The sequence below is a fragment of the Lynx rufus genome, unplaced genomic scaffold, assembly GCF_022079265.1.
Source record: "Lynx rufus isolate CCGP_SWC_20201006 ecotype Redwood Valley unplaced genomic scaffold, mLynRuf1.p SCAF_1, whole genome shotgun sequence".
NCBI lineage: Eukaryota > Metazoa > Chordata > Mammalia > Carnivora > Felidae > Lynx > Lynx rufus.
The window spans coordinates 131187499-131208782 of NW_025814823.1; positions in this window are offsets into that span (position 1 = coordinate 131187499).

The following is a 21284-nucleotide window of genomic DNA, read 5'->3' on the forward strand; positions in this document are numbered from 1 at the left end:
AAGGGCTGCATAATGATATGTAGAAGGTCAGATGCAAAATGAGAAATTATGTTTCCAAGAGCAGAGCAATAGGACTGGAATACCTACTAAATGCTCTTCATCTTAGGCCTCAGGAATGCCAGCCACAAGATAAGCACATTGTGTAAGGCTTTAAGAGAACACGGCTTTGCAATATTCTAGGAGAAAAAATATTTTAGAAATAAGTCTTACAAGATGCAAGAAAAAAATTGAATGTTACTCTTAAGTCACAGGCTACCTGTAAAGCTATCGATTTTCTATTATTGGTTGATAGCAGTGACATAGGTCAGTGCTTCTCAAAGTGTGAATATGGACAGCTGGTATCAGAATTATTTGGAGAGCGTGTTAACAATACAAATCGTGGACCCCTCCCAGTTCTTCAAAATCAGAATCTCTAGGGCTTCAGACCAGGAGTATATATTTTTACTAACATCCCCAGATGATGCTTATATCAACCAAGGTTGAGAACTTCCATTAAAGGAGAGTTAAGGGATGATGAGGATCTTGGAAGTTCACAAAGTTCTCACCCATATATTGGAAGACAAAGAAAAAGGCTTTATAGTTTGTTCAATAGGTAGATGTCCAAATATTCAAGCATCACCATATAGGCTGAAAATTACCAAATATCCAATACCTTTAGATAAGTATGAATAACCTTATATCTTCAATAAAATCAGGGTACATATCATTATTAGGAAATGTGATAATTAATCTTATGGGTCAACTTGACTAGGTCACAGGGTGCCCAGATATTAAGGTAAGCCTGATTTCTGGGTGTCTGTGAGGATCTTTCTGGATGAGATTAATGTTTGAATTGGTAGATTAAGTAAAGCAGATGGCCTTCCTCAAGATGAGTGGCTCCATCCAATCCTATAGAGTCCTGAATTGAATAAAAGGCTGAGTAAAAAAGACTTTTTCTCTCTCTACTTTTCTGTCCTTAATCTAGAACATCATTCTTCTCTGGCCTTCAGACTTGGATCCAGACTTGGTTCTCAGTACATCAGACTCAGGAGCTATATCATTAGCTCTCTTGGGTCTCCAGCTTGCTGACTGTACATCATGAACTTCTCAACATCCATAAGCACATATGCCAATTCCTTATAATAAATTTCTTTCCAATATAAAGAGACAGAGGATTAACTTAACCATAAGCTACCAACTTGCCATGCAATCTAGATGCCCATCTAGTGGAGTGGGCGTTATCTGACCTACCAAATTGGATGTGCACAGCAATAGCCTCATTAAATGGCAGTAGTATGCATGTGATTGGGCCTGAGTAGGCCCCAAAGGCACAAGTAAGTTACAGGAAGAAATGGCCCCAATGCCCATGGTCCCCACTTCTATTACACTGCCTTCCCTCTTTCAGTCTGCATGTACAGCATCATGAGAAATTTCCTAAAATTGACTGACAAAGAAAGAAAAGACTGAGGTTTGGTTTATAGATATGCAGGCACACCTAAAATTGGACAGCTGCAACACTACAACCCCTTTCTCGAGTATCTCTGAAAGACAGTGTTCAAGGGAAATCTTTCCAGTGAGTAGAACTTTGGGCAGAGTACTGTTTTCTCACTGTCAGTCTGCTCAGGCTGCTATAACAAAATACCATAGGCTGGGTGACTTATAAACAGCAGAAAGTTATTGTTCACAGTTCTTGAGATTAGAAGTACAAGATCAAAGTGCTAGCATGACTAGGTTCTGGTGAAGGCCTTCTTCTGCTTATTGTGTCTTTACGTGACAAAAAGGGACAAGGAAACTTTCTCAGGCCATTTTTATTAGTGTACCAATACTATTCATAAGGGCTCTGCCCTCATGATGTAATCACATCCTAAAGGCCCCATCTCCTAACACCTTCACTTTGGTGGGGTGGTTAGATTTCAACATATGAATCTTGGGGGAACACAAGTATTTAAATCATGGCACTCACTTTGCTTCAAAGGAGAAATGGCAAGATGTGTAGTTATATACTGATTCATGGGCTGTGGCCAATGGTTTGGCTGGGTGGTCAGGGACTTGGAACTTGAGTGGAAAATTATTGACAAGGGAATTTGGGGAAGACGTATGTGGACAGGTGTCTCTGAAAGGGCCAAAAATTGAAGATATTTGTGTCCCATTTAAATGCTAACCAAAGGGTGACCTCAGCAGAGGACAATTTCGATAATCACACAGATAGGATGACCCAACTGTGAATATCAATCTACCTCTTTCCCAAGCCACCTTTATCATCACCCAATGGGCTCATGAATAAAATGGCCATGGTGGAAAAGATGGAGGTTATGCATGGCAACATACTTCTACTCACCAAGGGTAACCTGGCTATGATCATTGTTGAGTGCCAAATCTACAAGCAGCAGAGACCAACACTGAGTCTTTGACTCAATCCATGATCAGCCAGCTACCTGGTGGTAGGTTAATTACATTGTACCACTCCCATCATGGAAGGAGCAGTATTTTGTTTTTACTGGAATAGACCATACTGGATATGGATTTGCCTTCCATGCATGTAACGCTTCTGCCAAAACTCTCAACCATTGCTTATAGAATGCCTAACCCATTGTTGTGGTATTCCACACAGCCCTGCTTTGATCAAAGAACTCACTTCATAGCAAAACAAGTGCAACACTGGGCCCATTCTCATAGAATTCACTAGTCTTACCTCGTACCCCCCAACCTGAAGAAGCTTGCTTAGTAGAATTTGGGGATGGCCTTTTGAAGATTCGGTTATGGTGCCAGCTAGGTGGCTATACCTTACAAGTCTAGGGCAAAGTTCTCCAGAGGGCTGTGAATGTTCTGAATCTGTGTCCAGAATGTGGATTGTTTCTCCTATAACCATGATTCATGGGTTGAGGAATCAAAGAGCAGACATGGGAGTGAGACCACTTAATATTACCTCTAGTGGTCTATTAGTAAAATTTTTGCTTCCTCTTCTGGTGACTTTATGCCCTGCTGGGCTAGAGGTCTTACTTCCAAAGGGAGAATGCTTCTGCCAGGAGATATACAATAATTCCATTGAAATAGAAGTTAAAATTGCCACCTAGCCACTCTGCACTTCTCATGCCTCTGAATCAATAGGCGAAGAGGGGAGTTTACTGTAATGGCTAAGTTCTTATATTGACACAAAAGGGAAACTGGACTGCTAATCCACAATGGAGGTTTGAAATACAGGAGACCCCTTTGAGGGTCTCCTTTGAGGATCCTTGAGGATTTCTTAGCATTACCATGCTCTGTGATTAAGGACAATGAAAAACTACAACACCCCAGTCCAGGCAGGACTACTAATTTCAGGAATGAAGGCTTAGGTCAGTTTACCTGGTAAGAAACCACAACTAGCTGAGTTGCTTGCTGAAGGTAAAGGGAATGCAGAATGGTTAATGAAAGAAGGTAATTATAAATACCAGCTATGACTATGTGACCTGTTATAGAAATGAAGATTATAATTGCCATGAGCATTCTTCTCTATTCTGTTATGAATATATTTGTGCATGTAGAAATAGAAGAGATATGTAAATATTTTAAGCAAACATCTTTATTTTCTTTTCTCTCTTATGTTCTTATCATGTAATATACATTAAATACAATAAAGTCAACAGTTTATATATATTTTTATAAATATATAAGGTCATGGAGCACCTGGGTGGTTCAGTCAGTTAAGCGTCCATCTCTTGGTTTCAGCTCAGGTCATGAACTCACGGTTTGGGGGACTGAGCCCTGAGTTGGGCCCACCACTTACAGTGCAGAGCCTGCTTGGGATTCCCTCTCTCCTCTCTCTCTCTCTCTCTCTCTCTGCCCCTCCCCCACTTTCTTTCTCTGTCTCTCTCTCAAAATAAACAAATAATATTTATTTAAAAAAATAAATAAGGTCAGTAAGTTGTATTAAATTTGTATCATGTATTTAAGTATTGTTAATTATACATTATAGTATTTAAGTTACAGGATATCAAGAAGACTAAACATCACTCAAGGACTTTGTTTCCTTTTCTAAGCAAGGGTTAGGTGCATTTACAGTTATACTGTAAATAGCCATATTATGCTAGGTGAAATTATAGCCATGTTATTGTCTTTTTTGAAAATTAAATATGATTTTAAAAGATGTGCATGAGTACCACATTGGCAACAGGTAAACTTGTGATGGTTGTATTTATGTGTCAACTTGACTGAGCCACAGGGTGCTCAGACATTCAGCCAAACGTTAATATGGGTGTGTCTGTGAAGGTGTTTCTGGATGAGATTCATGTTTGAATAGATGAACTGAATAAAGCAGGTTGCCCTCCCTCGTGTAGGTGGGCTGCATCCCATCTGTCAAAGGCTTGAATAGAATAACGCTGAGTAAGAAAGAATTCTTTCTCTCTGACTGTCTTTGAGCTAGGGCATGGGTCTTTGCTTGCCTTCAGAATCGGACTTGTACTAGAACTCTTACTATTGGCTCTCCTGGTTCTTAGGCCTTAGAATTTTATTTTTAAAAAAAATTTTTTAACATTTATTTATTTTTGAGACAGAGAGAGACAGAGCATGAATGGGGGAGGGGCAGAGAGAGAGGGAGACACAGAATCGGAAGCAGGCTCCAGGCTCCGAGCCATCAGCCCAGAGCCTGACGCGGGGCTTGAACTCACGGACCGCGAGATCGTGACCTAAGCTGAAGTCGGATGCTCAACCAACTGAGCCACCCAGGCGCCCCTGGCCTTAGAATTTTAACTGGAACTATAGTATCTGCAATCCACAACCTGCATCAACACGTAAACCATTCTTCATATTAAATATATTTTATTGGTTCTGTTTCTCTGGAGAACCCAGATTAATTTAATATACAAGTATGATCTTAAATGCTCTAAGTAAAATGAGTGTATGTTTAAGCATCTGTTGTTTGTTTAACTTGAACTTGTCTTTCTTTCAGGCAACCATCAACACTCCTTAAATAATACAATTAGAAGGTCTTGTTACTGACCAAACTAATTTGATTCCATGGCTGTATTGATTTGAATACAACCCATGAGTTTCTCACAGTAGGTTGGGCTAAGTCAGAATTTTTCATGGACCCTGGAGGGGAAGGTGCTGTATTTATGCAGGAAGTACAGGCCAGGTAATCTACTTCCGCTATAATCAAAGCAGCTCTGGAATTACCTGTTAATCTTCTGGGAAAGTTTCATTTGATAATGAGTCCATTAACTAAACCAAACTGTGAGAACCACCAAACTAGGAAGTCCTAAAGACACCTTTTAATTCTAAGATAACAGTGATTTACCAGAAGGTGATTTACTGTCAACCAAATATGAAGTGCTCTATGGCAGTCAAAAAGACATACAATATGAAACTCCGGTAAACTCCAGTCCTCACTCCTAGTCAGGTGTTGAGTCAGGTGTGTTCTGGACTATTTAGTCTGTTCTGAGCTACTGAGATCAATTCTGAAACTAGATTTTCAGCTGATAATTAAATAAACAACACGATCCAGTGGTAGCCAGAAGACACTGGATCAAGCTGTCTTTTAGAAATAAAAGACTGAGGGGCGCCTGGGTGGCGCAGTCGGTTAAGCGTCCGACTTCACCCAGCTCACGATCTCGCAGTCCGTGAGTTCAAGCCCCACGTCGGGCTCTGTGCTGACAGCTCAGAGCCTGGAGCCTGTTTCAGATTCTGTGTCTCCCTCTCTCTCTGCCCCTCCCCCGTTCATGCTCTGTCTCTCTCTGTCCCAAAAAAAAATAAATAAACGTTGAAAAAAAAATTAAAAAAAAAAAAGAAATAAAAGACTGAAAGACACGTGTTAGTGCTCTATATATTTTAACGGCTATCACCCAGAAGAAGGTTTAAATAGGATTTAAAGAAAAAAATATTTCAATTTGAAAAACATTAAAAATCCAGTATCTCAGTCACACTAGCTTATTTCCAGCACTCAATAGCCTCGTTTGGCTCGTAACTACCATATTACATAGTGCACATACAGAAGATTTCCATCACTGTAGAAATTCCTATGGACAGTGTTATTATCAAAGGTAGAACTAGGGCCAGAGAGGAGTTAGAAGAAATCAGGCTTTGAACCAATCAAAGGAAGACCGTCTTAATGGCTAGAGTTATCCAACGACAGAATGCACGAGACTTAACAACAAGGGGAATTGATCAAGCGAAGCCAAAACACACACATAACTCTAGCGTTCAGAAAGAGAGTGTACAAAAACTAAAATGATAATGAAATTCTCAGCTTTAGTTACATGGAAAGTCTTTATTGTAGACACGTTTATGTGATCAAAGGCTGATCTTTCCAGTCCTATCTGCCACTTAAGCCATGGGTTATTTGCTCACCTTTGAAAATGCATTTCCCTGCTCTCGTTATGGATATGATGTGAAGAGATGAAAATTATTCAAGATACAGAAACCATCTCACTCCAGTTACCTCTCTCACACAGATACAACAGAGATAAGCACATTTTGCGGTGGCAGGCCAGCTTTGGTCAGAGTGTGAAGTTCCAACACCAGGAACAGCAGAAAGTGTGGTGTTATTTCTAGAGAGTATTTTGTAAGCCCTGGGAAAGTGAATGGGGTCATTGCTGAAACGTCAGCGATGTTCTGGTCTCAAGGCTGTTGGATGCGATAGCACTGTGAGAACAGAGCCCCACGGTCTCCCAGCAGCAAGTTAGGAGACAGACCCACTCACTGTAAGAGGCTAGCAGTCCTTGGAACTGCACATCTTCCCTACATGCTTTCACGTAAACACCAGATGTGTATTTGGTCTATGTCTGGAGGCTTTAACATTCTTTGATGTTTACAGCAGGTGAACGTGAAATAAAGACTATGTGCAGCTCGCTGCCACGGCTCTTTTGCTGGCAGAGGCAGCCCCGCATGTCCGCTCAGTCTAAGGGTCTGAGAACTTCTTCTTCTGTGTGCAGCTGCAAGACAGGACAAGATGTGACTTAGGGCTCAAAGCTATTCTCTTAGCAGATTGCAGGGTCTACTTGACTGAAGGTGATCAACGCACAAATAGTGTTCCTGGGAACCAATCCTATGAAGAACCAAATGGCCAAAACAGAAATAGAGATAACCAATACTTCCATACATCCAGTTCCAGAAATATGTTCAAGGCCCAGGAGTCTCAGTTTGGGCCCTGAACAAGGGGCAGAGTATGAATGACACTCGTGCTTCAAGCCAGGGGCTATAAATACAGACTAGAAAAAAATCTTTCCGGTGGCATAAACTGATATAAGGAGAGTTTCTCTGTCTCTGCCCAGTTACTGAGTAAGGGAAACCATCTTCCCTGAAGACTCTGAATCAGTCTTTCTCTGCTCTTGGTCAGGATTCAATCTCACACCATCTGCACGTGCCAGAGAACTCAAAGCTGATACTTCACATTAAAAAGTAGCTCTGGAAATTAGCTGCTTTGAAAAAAGGTACTTCTGGGCTTATAATACCACCAGTGTTTAAGTTTGAGGGCCTGTGAAATAGTCCCTGAGATAAGTATTTGAGTGAATAAAGAAGGGAATAGGCAAAAGCAAAAAACGCAGGAAAAGGAGGCCAATCAATAAAGTGCATTATCAAGTGAGTTTCTCCTAGGTAAGTGGATCTTATTTCCCTTGGGGGAATTTGGGGGCTAATATACAACACCTCAGAACTATCCCATCCAAGAGGCAAGGGAACTGGGGTGCTTATACACTAACCCCTGTCAGTCATTTTTGAGGTAGGAATTGTTAATTTTTATGCACTTCTGGCTTGCTATGCACATGGTAAGAGCAGGTGGCTACAGAAAACACTTGTGCAAAGAGATATAGATATGGCAGATATAAGTCTGTCCTGCCTGCTCAGAAATGGTAAGGCCTGAGAGGATACTGGCAAGGCACCAAGAGGCTCTGCTGTAATCCTGGAGGGACTGGCAGAGTAACACATGAAACTTCCCAGATGTGGCTGCAAAGTATTACCAAGGTTAGGCCACACCAGACATGAGATTCCAATCCAAAATTAATAATCACACGGGAAAACGAGTCACAATGAGTTGAGTCAATGTAAAAAATAAATATAAAAAACAAATCATAGAATTTGACTCCTAAGAATGTCAGGTGATAGAATTATAGTGTCATAAAATCTACATTTAAAATGAATATATGGAAGAGGGATCAGAAGCATAAGAACACAAAAACAGGCAGATTCAAGGGGAAAATGCTCAAAGAAGTTAAGAATTCAGTGGATTAGTTGAACAGCACATCAGATAAAACCAGGGAGATAATAAACTGAAGAAGTCGATACACGAGTGAAAACATGTGGAGAATAAAGTGACATGTTCCATGAAATCTCTGAAAAGCATTCCAGAAGCAGCAAATAAAGATAATTCGAGGGAGAGGGAAAGTCAGTATTTTAAAAGATAATAGCTTAGGGGCGCCTGGGTGGCTCAGTCAGTTAAGCGTCTGACTTCAGCTCAGGTCATGATCTCGTGATCCCTGAGTTTGAGCCCCGCATCGGGCTCTGTGCTGACAGCTCAGAGCCTGGAGCCTGTTTCGGATTCTGTGTCTCCCTCTCTCTCTGACCCTCCCCCGTTCATGCTCTGTCTCTCTCTGTCTCAAAAATAAATAAATGTTAAAAAAATTTTTAAAAAAAGATAATAGCTTAGAATTCTTCAGAGATTATTGTAGAAGGCAATCCTCAGATTTAGGAAGCCCGGTAAATCCTAAATATAGGGGCGCCTGGGTGGCGCAGTCGGTTAAGCGTCCGACTTCAGCCAGGTCACGATCTAGCGGTCCGTGAGTTCGAGCCCCGCGTCGGGCTCTGGGCTGATGGCTCAGAGCCTGGAGCCTGTTTCCGATTCTGTGTCTCCCTCTCTCTCTGCCCCTCCCCCGTTCATGCTCTGTCTCTCTCTGTCCCAAAAATAAATAAACGTTGAAAAAAAAATTAAAAAAAAAATCCTAAATATAATTTCTCATTGGGTGCAATCCTTCAAAACAGCCCTGGATATAGTCACCAGTAACTTTTAATACTGTCACATGGTGAAATCTTAATGGTAGGTATTAGTTCTAATCTTTCTGGACCTAGATGCCATATTTACTTCATTGACACTCTCTTATCCTTGATATGTTTTGTGTACATTTGATTTTTTTTCTATGTTACGGATCACTTCTTTTAGTCTCCTTGCCTGATTCTTCTCACGTGTTGCAACTTCTTAATGTTAAAATGTCCTTGGTCCCCCTCCCTTTTCTAACTATGCTGTATCAGTTGATCTCATTCAACCTCATAGCTTTAAGTACCCTGTACATGACAGCAATTTCCAAATTGATATCTGTAGTCCAGACCAGTTTTCCATAAAGTCAGACTCATATATAAAAGGAACTACCCACTGGAGTGCCTGGCTAGCTCATTCGGTAAAGCATGCATGCATCTCTTGATCTCAAGTTCATGAGTTCAAGCCTGACTTTTGGCCTAGAGTTTACTTTAAAAAATAAAATAAAATCAGCATGGAAACTGTAAAAAATAATAAAAATAAAATTTTAAAAATAGAAAGACCTACCCATTATCTCCAATTGTCTGCCTTCTAATATCTGAAATACATGTTCTAAAGTGAATTTGTTATCTCCTATCCACGTCTAAATCTTCCAAATATAACCCTTCATATCTCAGTTAATGACAACCCTATCCTTACAAGTTGCTCATATCAGAAACCTTGATATCATCCTTAACATCTCTCCATGGCTCAGTAAATCTCACTAGCTCTACCTTCAAAATACATCCAGAATCCTATACTTCTTATCACTACCATAGCTACGTGTCTGTTCTGACCCCCAAATCCCTTGTCTAAACAACTGCAAGATACTTGATGAAATGCATCATTAGCCTTAATTCTTCACTCCCTTGGTGATCCCTTTTTCCACCATGTAACTTTGCAGATACAAGATGGATGGATGGATGGATGGATGGATGGATAGAAGGAAGGAAGGAAAGAAGGAAGGAAAGAGGGAAGGAGGAAACAAGGAAATAAAAAGGGAGGAAGGAAGGAAGGAAGGAAGGAAGGAAGGAAGGAAGGAAGGAAGGGATAGGAAGGGAAGGGAAGGAAAGGAAGGAAGAATTGATTTACTTCCCTACTTCTTCAAGTTGGGCATGGTCATATGACTTGCTTTAGCTACTGAAATTTCAGAAGAAATGACAGAAGAAAGGACTCACATGGTACTTGTATAATAGGGTGACTTTTGTGCCTTTGATCCAAGGGAATATATCTACCTAGGTTGCTGGTCCTGAGGGGAAGATGACAAACATTTGGAACTCAGAGAGCACAGCAGAGTCCATCTTGAATGCTGCAGATCCCTTGGCCAAATTGCAGATGAGTCATGAGTACATGAGCAATCAGAGGTATACAGCCAACCCACAGACATAGGAGATACAAATGTTCACTACTGAATGCTATGGAAACTTCCTAATTTTACTGCTACCATACAAAGAGTAGTTGGATTTTAGCCTCCTAACAGGTGCCCCAACTTCTTCCCTTGACTCCTGAAGTAGTTATTCTATTTTTTTTCTAGTTTTGTGTTACTTTTATTTCCCAGAACACATTGGCAATGTTGAAAACAAAAATACAAATACAAGCATGTACTTATTTTTACATTTTATCCATATGTCACCCCATATTTTTGGATAGCTTTGACAACAGAAACAAACCTAAGCAACAGATACAGTAGAAGTCAGATAGCTGGTTTTGTTCCTCAACCCCAACATTTAAGAGCTGTCAATAAAGGAACACTTAAAAATCAGGTGAGGGTCAAAGTTGAGGTACATGTGTCTTTACATATACAAATCTGTAAATTGCCTGTTGCAAAACTATAAACAAAACCATTTTACACAGTCTGTTGATGTCTGAGTTTTCCTTTTAGAAAATTTTCAAAGATTCAGCAAAAAGTCTCAGTTTTTAAAAATCAACTTTAAATTTATATATTAATAATCAGGAGCTCCTGGGTAGCTCAGTAGGTTAAGCATCCGGCTTTGGCTTAGGTCATGATCTCACAGTTCCTGGGTTCAAGCCCCGCATCAGGCTCTGTGCTGACAGCTCAGAACCTGGAGCCTACCTCGGATTCTGTGTCTCCCTCTCTCTCTACCCCTCCCCCACTAACGTTCTGTCTCTCTCTCCTTCAAAAGTAAACATTAAAAAAATAAAAATGAAAAAAAATAAAAATATATATATGTCAATAATCAAGTGAATTTTAAAAGATTTACTTTCAACTATATTCAAAAACAAATGATCTTTCAATTTAGTAAAATGTCTTCACTTGGCTAATGAAAATTCAAATGTCTGTCTATCTACTTGGAAACTAATACCAGACACCTGACATGCATAAAAGCCTAAGGGTAATATTAATAATCAGCAAATTATAAGGATGTTAAAAAATAGGAGGGAAACATCATATGTTATAATTAAGAATTTATAAAATTCTATCAAGAGGCAAGATACTGCTTCCCTTTTTTGGTGTTTAATCTTTTTTCTAAATAACCTTGTACTTTTTATGTGCAACATGCCAACACAAATATCAGAGACTTAACCCCAGAGTTGCTCAACTGAGTCAGAGTTAAACCAGGGGACATTTAAGCCAAAACTGTAATGTTGAAGGCCATAAACAAAATCCAAGAAAAGTGTTCAGTAACTTTTAAGTGCTATCACATACTTTTGCCCTAACTGGCAAAACCCACTACTTGTGATATTTAGCTATTTGTTTGATTGTTTGTTTGTTTGTTTGTTTGTTTCTTTTTCTTGTCTTTTCATATTTGTCTCCTTTGGGCAACATTAACCACACAAAGATTGTGACCCCCAGTATCTCCTCCATCGTCTCTGACCATGGTTACAAGATTCCTGTTTCTGTTTACCAGAGGCCAATTTTTCTGACCAAGAACATCTGCCTTCCAGGATTTCACTGGTTATTTATGAGAGGGCCTGATAGAGAAGCACATTCTGGAGAAGTTATCCAGATAAAACAGTCATATCCCAAGAAGAACCCCAGTCTGAACTATTCTTGAAGAGATCAAAAGTAGACGCAGAGGGGTACCTGGGTGGCTCAGTCAGTTAAGTGACCAACTTCAGCTCAGGTCTTGATCTCATGGTTTGTGGGTTTAAGCCATATGTAGGGCTCTCTGCTGGCAGCTCAGAACCTGGAGCCTGCTTCAGATTCTGTCTCCCCCTCTCTCTGACCCTCCCCTGCCCATGTTCTGTCTCTGTCCCTCAAAAATGAATAAATGCAGGGGCCCCTGGGTGGCTCAGTCGGTTGAGCTGGGACTTCCCGCTCAGGTCATGATCTCACGGTCCGTGAGTTCCAGCCCCGCATGGGGCTCTGTGCTGACAGCTCAGAGCCTGGAGCCTGTTTCGGATTCTGTGTCTCCCTCTCTCTGACCCTCCCCTGTTCATGCTCTGTCTCTCCCTGTCTCAAAAATAAATAAAACGTTAAAAAAAATGAATAAATGTAAAATAAATAAATAAATAAATAAATAAATAAATAAATAAAATGTAGACATGGAAGGTTGAGGAATCTGAATTTATACTTGCTAAGGAAGGCCACGGCCTCCAGTATTGCCTCTCTTTCACTTACCATTTCAGTTAATTCTCAGCCACTTATATTAGACTCACCTGGAGTGCTTTGCATTAAAATAAAGACTCTTAAGATCCACTACAGACCTCCTGAACCAAAAATGTCTGGGTGGACATTATGAATAAGTATTCAGAAAAAAATAAATAAAAAATAAAAATAAAAAGCTTACCAGGTGACTGATGCTCCTAACAACCTCTCACTTAAAAGTTGCTGCCATAAGGAAAACCAGCATACTATTTAACAAGGAGGCCCAGAGAAGACAGCCAGGGGGAAAGATGTGTATCCGAACCAAAGTAAACCCTAAAGAGTTGTCCTAACTTGCAAACTCATCACAAAGAAGAGCTGATGCTCTTTGCTATGGTGTGCAAAAGGAATATGAAGAGTTTGACCAGAAATCCTCCAGCTGTGGCTTATCCCCGGGTAAACGCCTCCAGAATTACATTTATGCTTTTGTTCATGTTCCAGTAAAAATATAATGTATTTTATATGGCTTGCTATTTTCTGCAGTCTTGGCTGGCTTGTTCAGGCTAACATTTTTTTAATTGAATAATTCAAGCATCTGACATAAAATTATAAACTTACATGGGCAACCAGAAAAAGCAGACGTTGCATAAAATGCTTAAACATAAAAGCAGTGAAGCAATTGTTCCAGTGCATGGCTTCATTCCCCACCTCCAAAGCCAAGCAGCTGAGCTTATATTTACTGATTTTTTTCTTTATTTCTCTTGTTGGCACATCAATAAACACGAAGTAATTTATCCAGACACTACTGTATATCTTTGAAATCAAATTTATTTGGCCTTTGTGTGCTAATCTCAAATTTCACCTTTAAAATGAGCAATGAGAGTTACTAACAGCTCCTGAACTCTGCCCAGTGGGCCAGGCAGAGCTTGGGGCTGACGGTTCACTTGGCTTATCACTCTCACTCAGCAACTCATCTGAATGCCTATGACAGAGCCTGGGAGTGTGGGAATATAATAATGTGGTTATTCAAGCATGGACCCACTCCAGTTAAGCCAGACTTCTGAAAGATAGTCCCTACAAAAAGGCCTCACTAAAAAAAGGAGAATGGAATCCCACCTCATCACATGCCCAACACATACATGTAAAAACATATAGGCACCCATTTTACACCCCACGTTTGAGACTGGATTCCAACATTTTATCTCCAAAACATATAAGTAAAAGATTAATACAAACATGTAGGGTGAAAATGTATTAAAATGTATTAAAGTATTTATTAGTTAATTCTAAATATTCAGTTTTGAAATGGCCTAGTTATGGGTCTGGAAGGATCAAGGGCAGATTAATCTTGGCAAAAGAAGAGAAAAAAAATTATCGTCACCATGTGTATGACAAGACAATTCGCATTTCCTCATTTGCAAAATGGTGGACAGGATGACACTTTACTAACTGATAAAAGGAAATGATCAAAGTCAGAGCGGCTTGGAAAGAAACCCCAACTAATTATTTTGCCATTTTTTAAACAAGACTGTATTTCTAGAGATTACTAAATTGGAATTGTAAATATTTAAGATAAAATTATGTAGAGATTATGATAAGACATGGGAGCACATGTAGATGGTTGTATTTTGATGGTTTATTCATCTGTATCATATTCCAGAGTCTGTATGTGCGTATGCCTGTGCAATGATACATCAAAATATAGGTGTAAATATGAAATCTTGCACATATATAATAGAGAAAAAATTTATAACAATATACACATAATGAATACACATATACATATTTCATGGAATTGAAAGAAAATCAACTAATAACGAGAAATGCTAGGCCTCATCTGTAAGAGCATATTAGTGAGACTAGAGAGTAACAACATTCATTGATTCTTAATAAATCCAAACAAGGACAAGGCAACATGATTGAAGATAGTGAGACAGAAGTAGGGATAAGGGGGAAAACAAAGGGAAATGACTAAAAAAAGTATAGAATGACTTTAAATGAGGATATCCTTCACTGTTATAACTAAAATTAAACTTTAGTTTGTAAACTAGTACTTTAGTGTGTTTCTTAAATTTTTAAAGAAATATCCATTTGATTCTTTTTAATATATGGAGTGGAGAATTGGGCAAAAGAAGAAATAGGAGGAAAAAGAGGATGAGAAAAGGGAGGAAGAAAAAAAATCAATCCTTTTTATTAAATGTATCTTCTCCAAAAACAAAGGGATCTACACAACCCCTGTTTAAAGACTCTGAAACGATGTACTGCATCAGAACTTGAACCATCTCTTCCCACTCAGTAGAGACTCTAAATACTCTAAGCCTTATTGCCTTCAAGATAGACTGTTTCCCTCTTTAGGTAGCGACCGTGCTTGAACATTGTATTTCTGGCATGTAGCACAATACCTGACACATAGTGGGGACCCACTCATTTATTAATTCAACCAATCTATATTCAGCATCTACTACATGGTAGGCATGTTTCAGGATCTCAGATGTTGAAGAAGTGTCCAACTATGCTTGAGTGGCAGCTTCAACATTGACTACCGTCCCAAGAGTATTTAATGGTACCTCCTGATACTCTGTACAGATGAACCACTTGGAGACCAGACCACCTGCAGGCTGGACGTAAACTGTTCTTGATAATTACTCTGTGTTCATGAAATCCTGTTGTCATTGCTATTGTGTAGCCATCTGCTGTTCTTTCCATTCCCCACCCACCCTGGAGACTAAGAGCTGGTTCATGTATCCAGGTAATCATATTAAAGACTGAAGTGAATCACAATGTAAAAGGTGGGGAATATTTTCACTCTGCTTCTCTCTATTTTTAACATAGCTCTTTAAAAATCATTGACTTATTTTTGTGTCCTCTATGGGCTGAAGTCCAGCTTAGTGCATAAATCATTGGCCAGTTTTCAATGTATTGCCTCTTGGCTCCAACTCTACCCTTCATTACTGTCTTTTGATACTGGAATAGCTCTGCCTTGTCAGCTGGCACCATGTTAATCTTTGTCAGTAGTGGGCATGAAGGGATACTGGAGTAAAGGGCTTCTCTTCCTGTTCCTAGCGTGTTTTGCTTCTTATTGCCCCTGCACTGTTGAGGTGGGGTGCAGAGCACACAATACAGCTTACCCCCTTGGAGTTCAGTGGCACCCCCACGGTTACTTTCTAGGAAAGTTCCACAGAAGCCCCAGATGGCCTCACAGCAGCACTTAGCAAGCCAAGGCCCATGGACCTTGGATCCATTCTAGTCCTAACAACAAGCGAGGCAAGGAAACTCACTATCCTGTAAGCCACAAACAAATCCTCTCCAACAGTATGCATCCCAGCCTTGGAGAAAAATCCCTCTTTTCACTCCGTCAGACCCACAGTATTCTGTAGAATCTTTTTATTCCCTCTTAGTTATAAGTAGATAGATGATATATGATAGATAGATAGATAGATAGATAGGGAGATAGATGATAGATGGGAATTTTAATAATTTTCTATATTAAAATTTCTCTGTGCAAAGCATTATGTAGTTTCTGTCTCCTGATGGTATCCTGACTGATGCAGTGTTATAAGCATAGCAGTAAAAGCAGACTAACTTAGTTTCTTCAGGTAAAAACTCATCAAAGTACCTCCATTAGAAGTAGAAATCCATTAGAAATATAGAAAGTATGCCATCATCGTTCTTTGAAAGAAAGATGACCTTATTTATCCATAATTTAAAATTTTAAAGTAATAGAAATACTTTTCAAGGTTACAGTTATTTGTTTCCACCTAAAATGTCAGTATATCTTTCACAAACATGCTTGTTTAGATGAAAGCATTTTCCTGAGTCACCTTTTGGTAAGAAAGCTCCTAGAAAGCACATAGTATACATTATGTATTTTTTATGCACCATGCATATCTTATGTATGTTTCTCCTCTTACCTAGTACCTAAATGCATTGATAAATATTTATTTTGTTAAATATGCATATTACATAGCCACAAAAACAGCCACTCTACCACCTAAAGGGCTATTGCCTCATTATTGAAGAACTTCAAAATGATGTGTTTATTACACTAAAAGAAAGGGAACCCCAAGAGCACCTTAGAGTTAGCTTGGGATATCTAAATGAAAGCAAAACCACACAAGAGAGTATTTTTGTATGATTTATTTTAATCTGCTGAAACCTATATTAATATTAAGGGTTTTTACCATCTGACTCTAAGTAAATGAGATTGATAGAGAAGGCTCGTGAATCACTTAATTACCAGAGAAAAAATACCTTAACAGTGTCAGTCTGAATGCAACAGCCACTAATAATGTTACAAAGCAGTGAAGTTTAGCACAGGATCCCATAATATCTTCAGATTTCTGTTTATTCCTTAAAAAAAAATAGTACCAGCTTCAAAGAAGATGGAACAGACAGTAACTCTGCCCTCCAGGAGACAGGAAAATGAGGACAGTCTTCATATCATTTGATGTCTATCTTAAAGATATGTATAGACGTGTAGATGAGAAAAATAAAGAACCTTTGGAAAAATAACTGACAAATGTGATAGGAAGGGACTGACAGATAAATGAGCAGCCATTTATGAGGTCCGAAGTGAGGTTCTCTACTCCAAATGTGTAACATATTCAACTGTCACGAAAGCAGAGAAAATAACCTACTAGGGCCATTTGGGATTGGGGAAGGTAAGCCAAGAGTAGTAGAAGCTTGAGGAAGTAATGGGTTCTGAGACATAAATGAGAGTAACATAAAAATTACAAAGACAGGATCCTGCCTGTGGAAAAACAGAGATAATACCCAGAGAGGATTTCTTGATCAGAAGAATGTGGATTGATACAGAGGGATAAAAGAAAGAAAAGAACAGGTTCATATAGCAAGAGTTAGATGTAGTTAAGGAGGATGTCCACAGGGAGAGAGGATCTTAAGAGTCAAAAGTCTTATTAATCAAGCAGTGCAGAGTCATAACAAGGACCAAGATATCATCACTTCATGATTCCATTGCTTCAGGGGAATGGGGTAGGAAGGTTGCAGGGAACTGACCAACCAGTCAGACCAGACCAATCAGTTCTATTTAACCTGATTGATCCAGTACCTGACCTAAACCCACGGGTGACAGAAAGAAGAGGCGACTGCGTTTAGGATTAGGCCAGAATAGCATAAATGTGATTTAGAATATTTAATGGAAGCTCGAGGAAAAAAAATTTCCAAAGAAGAATTAAAATAAGAATTATATCCCTCTCTTTGGAAACTCTTTTTGGTACTTTAAATGCCGGACCTCTAGAACAAAGATCATGAAGCAAAAGCACACGTGGTCCTGTGGTACAGGTTAATTTGATACTCAATTTACTAAAGTTACCTCTAGCTGTTTTACAGATAAATATATTTCTCTCCCCAACTAGATCAGATGCTCCCCAAAGACAGGGGCCATATTTTCCCTTTCCTCCTACCCATGGCACTTACTCAGCATAACAGGATGTGAGGCATAATGATGCAGTGAAAACAAAACGGGCTCAGAATGCCGAGAGAGTTTTTAATTCAAACCCATGCACCTTTACTTACTAGACATGTGACTCTGAAACAGTGACTACATCTCTAGAAATGTCAATTCCTTCATCCAATTTAATGCTGATAATAGTAATTCCGCAAAGGGTCCTGTGAGCATTTAATGAAATAAGCACCTAACACAGTTCCAGGCACACTAAATACCTCAAACTTGCTCTTAACTACTGCTGCCAGTATACATTGATGGGGCTTAATAAAGATTTGGGGTTTTTTTGTGTTTTTTTTTTTTTGAGTAAAATAGTTCGTTCGATATAAGCACCAGCTTTTCAATGTGGCAACATGGAAATCTTAGAAAAGCCAGATTCCCTGGTAAGGATCTTTTTGCCTCAGAACCCCAGAATGTTTCTAAGTGGAGTAGTGGAAATGAATTCTCTTATGGCCAGTTTGGTCGCAGAGCAAGGCAGGGCAAACCTTCCAAGTCACAAGACCTGGAGATTCCTGCAGAGTGGCTCTCTGTCTCACTATGGGGTAACCTGGCCATTTCAGGAACGGGCTGTGAGCCAGCACTGCCATTTGAAGCAGATAAAGCCAGTGAGCTGCTGTCTACAGCAAGGGGCTCGTCTTCTTTCCTCACTCCAGGGCTCACTCTCCTGTCCAGCTTGTCTCTCCATGTTTTCCAACCATCACTTAGCCCTCCTTCCTTCCATTCTGAAATTAGGAACATTTTTCCTCAGAGAAGACAGAACCGTATTTTGTAGCTCAGTGGGCCATATTCAACTGAAACTCTATCAGGGCTGACTCTATCCCACCCTTCTCAACATTTTATCTAAAACCAAATCCTTTTTTTATTGGAGTTAGAAATTACCCACTCTTGTTGCAAATGAGGAAATAAACATCTGAGTCAACAGAAGAGGGCATTGGCCCTACTGGGCAGGTTTTCCCTTAGACAAAATCATCTTTCAATTTCTTAACACTCTTTACTTGTAATTATTCTTGGTAATGACAAATGTACCTGGCTTTTATGCAACAAATGTGTTCTTAAAAAAAAAAAAAAAAATCAAGGCACCTAGCTGGCTCAGTCAGTTAAGCACCCAACTCTGGATTTCAGATTAGGTCATGATTTCACAGTTTGTGTGCTGGAGCCCCACATTGGGCTCTGCCCTTATGGCACAGAACCTGCTTGGAATTCTCTGCCTCCCTCTCTCTCTGCCCCTTCCCATCTCTCAAAAGAAATAAACATTTTAAAAAATAAAATAAAAAAATTATAGCTGAGTCATTTCATATTAATAAATAAATTATAATTCAATATTTCAAAAGAATTTCTACTACTTAAAGAGATAGTTTTAGAATAATAATTCCTTTTATAGAATGAAAAAATAACAAAAATAATAACCCCAGATCTGTCATTTGTATAAATCTCATAGTTTGGAAGGCCTTAAGGCAAATTGTTCCTATCAGTATTGCCAATTAGTAAAATAGTTTTAAATTTTTTTTTCAACGTTTATTTATTTTTGGGACAGAGAGAGACAGAGCATGAACGGGGGAGGGGCAGAGAGAGAGGGAGACACAGAATCGGAAACAGGCTCCAGGCTCTGAGCCATCAGCCCAGAGCCCGACGCGGGGCTCGAACTCACGGACCGCGAGATCGTGACCTGGCTGAAGTCGGACGCTTAACCGACTGCGCCACCCAGGCGCCCCCGTAAAATAGTTTTAAATATTCAGGTATAATATAGGTGTGAAGTATTCTCTCTTAAATAATTCTATTACATATATATGAATTGAAATATGTGGGAAGGCAAAAATAACAAAAAAGAACTTTTTAACTTTTAACTTATAAAAGCAATGTAGACGTGTAGTGTGCCAATAGGCTTATTCATTGTGAATAGTCATAGAGGGAATAGATACCTGGGACTCGTGTATAATGCATGATTAAAACAACAGAAGGGACACATAGTGGCCCAAGACATTCAGGGAAGAATTTGAGATGTTCTTAGACAACACAGTCTGGTCTAGAAAACTTATAAACATCATGAATATTACCAGGGGATAAAAATGAATGCACTCATTAGGCCAGTATCAAGTTGGCTTGTATATTTTCAAATGATCATTCAAATTTGAGGAAAAAAAAAAAAAACTAAGACAGTTAAAAAAATTAGTCAAATCAGTTATTGGTCAACTTGAGTTTTACAAGTGAACATGTTCTTTAAGTAGAGTGACCATGCAATTTTTTAATCCAAACCAGTACACTTTTCAATGTAATTATTGAAATTTAAAAATTTTTGAAATAGTTATTGATTAGCTCTAAAATTTGTTTTACTATATTGGTAGAACTAGAAAACATTTTATCACAAAAGTATTTTCAAAGAAATACTTTCTAAAAACTAAAAACAACACATTTTTGTATATGGTAAGGTAACATTTGTTTAATATATTGATTATTTGAGAGTAGCTTTGTCATTCTTAGCTCACCACTCACCAGAGAACAGTAGGTAAAGAGATGAGGACAAAGATCAAGGAGGATGGGGCAGTGAGGAATTTGTTGGGGAGTCTTCCATTTCTCTTTCCTTCCTAAGTGATCAGGACTGCAAGAGAACCACTCAGAAAGTTTGCCATTTCTTCCAGAGTGTTTGAGACAATCCCTGACTCATAACAGAAAAAGACAAAATTGTCACAAGGTGGCTAATTACAACATGTGATAGCAGTAATGTGTGGCAAGTACGTTAGGAAAGGATTATGCTTCCCAAGTTTGGAAGGCCAAGAAGCATTTATTCTCCACCAACAAAGGGAACCTTCAAAAGGTAGTCAAGTCTGAGTCATACAGAAAAGGAGTCCATTCAAGAGCAAGAATCCTATGGTGGCAAAACCATTAAAGTGCCCCACAGGAACGCTGCACTTAGACATCTGCCAGGGGCCAGGCAATAATAACTGATTATTACCTCTAAACATCACCCCCAGGCCTCTCTTGGGAGGGGCCTAGAACCAGCACCTACAAAGAGGATGGGAGATAAAACATGAGAAAAGATCTATTGACCCCCCCTTTTTACTAACAGTTTTGAAGCCCGAGTCAAGGCAGAATTGAAGAATATTTTTTAATTGAAAAATATTGAAGTTTTGGTAATAAACTTGACTGGACTAATTTAATGTCTAAAAATGAATAGAAAACCAGGTGGATCTGTCCAAGATTTCACTTAGCAGCTGGGAAGAACAATTCTGCACAGCAGATTTAAGGTTTACAGAAGCAGTACTAAGAGAGCAACAGTAACAATAATAATAAAGCTGTGTTTGTCTTGTTTGAGACTC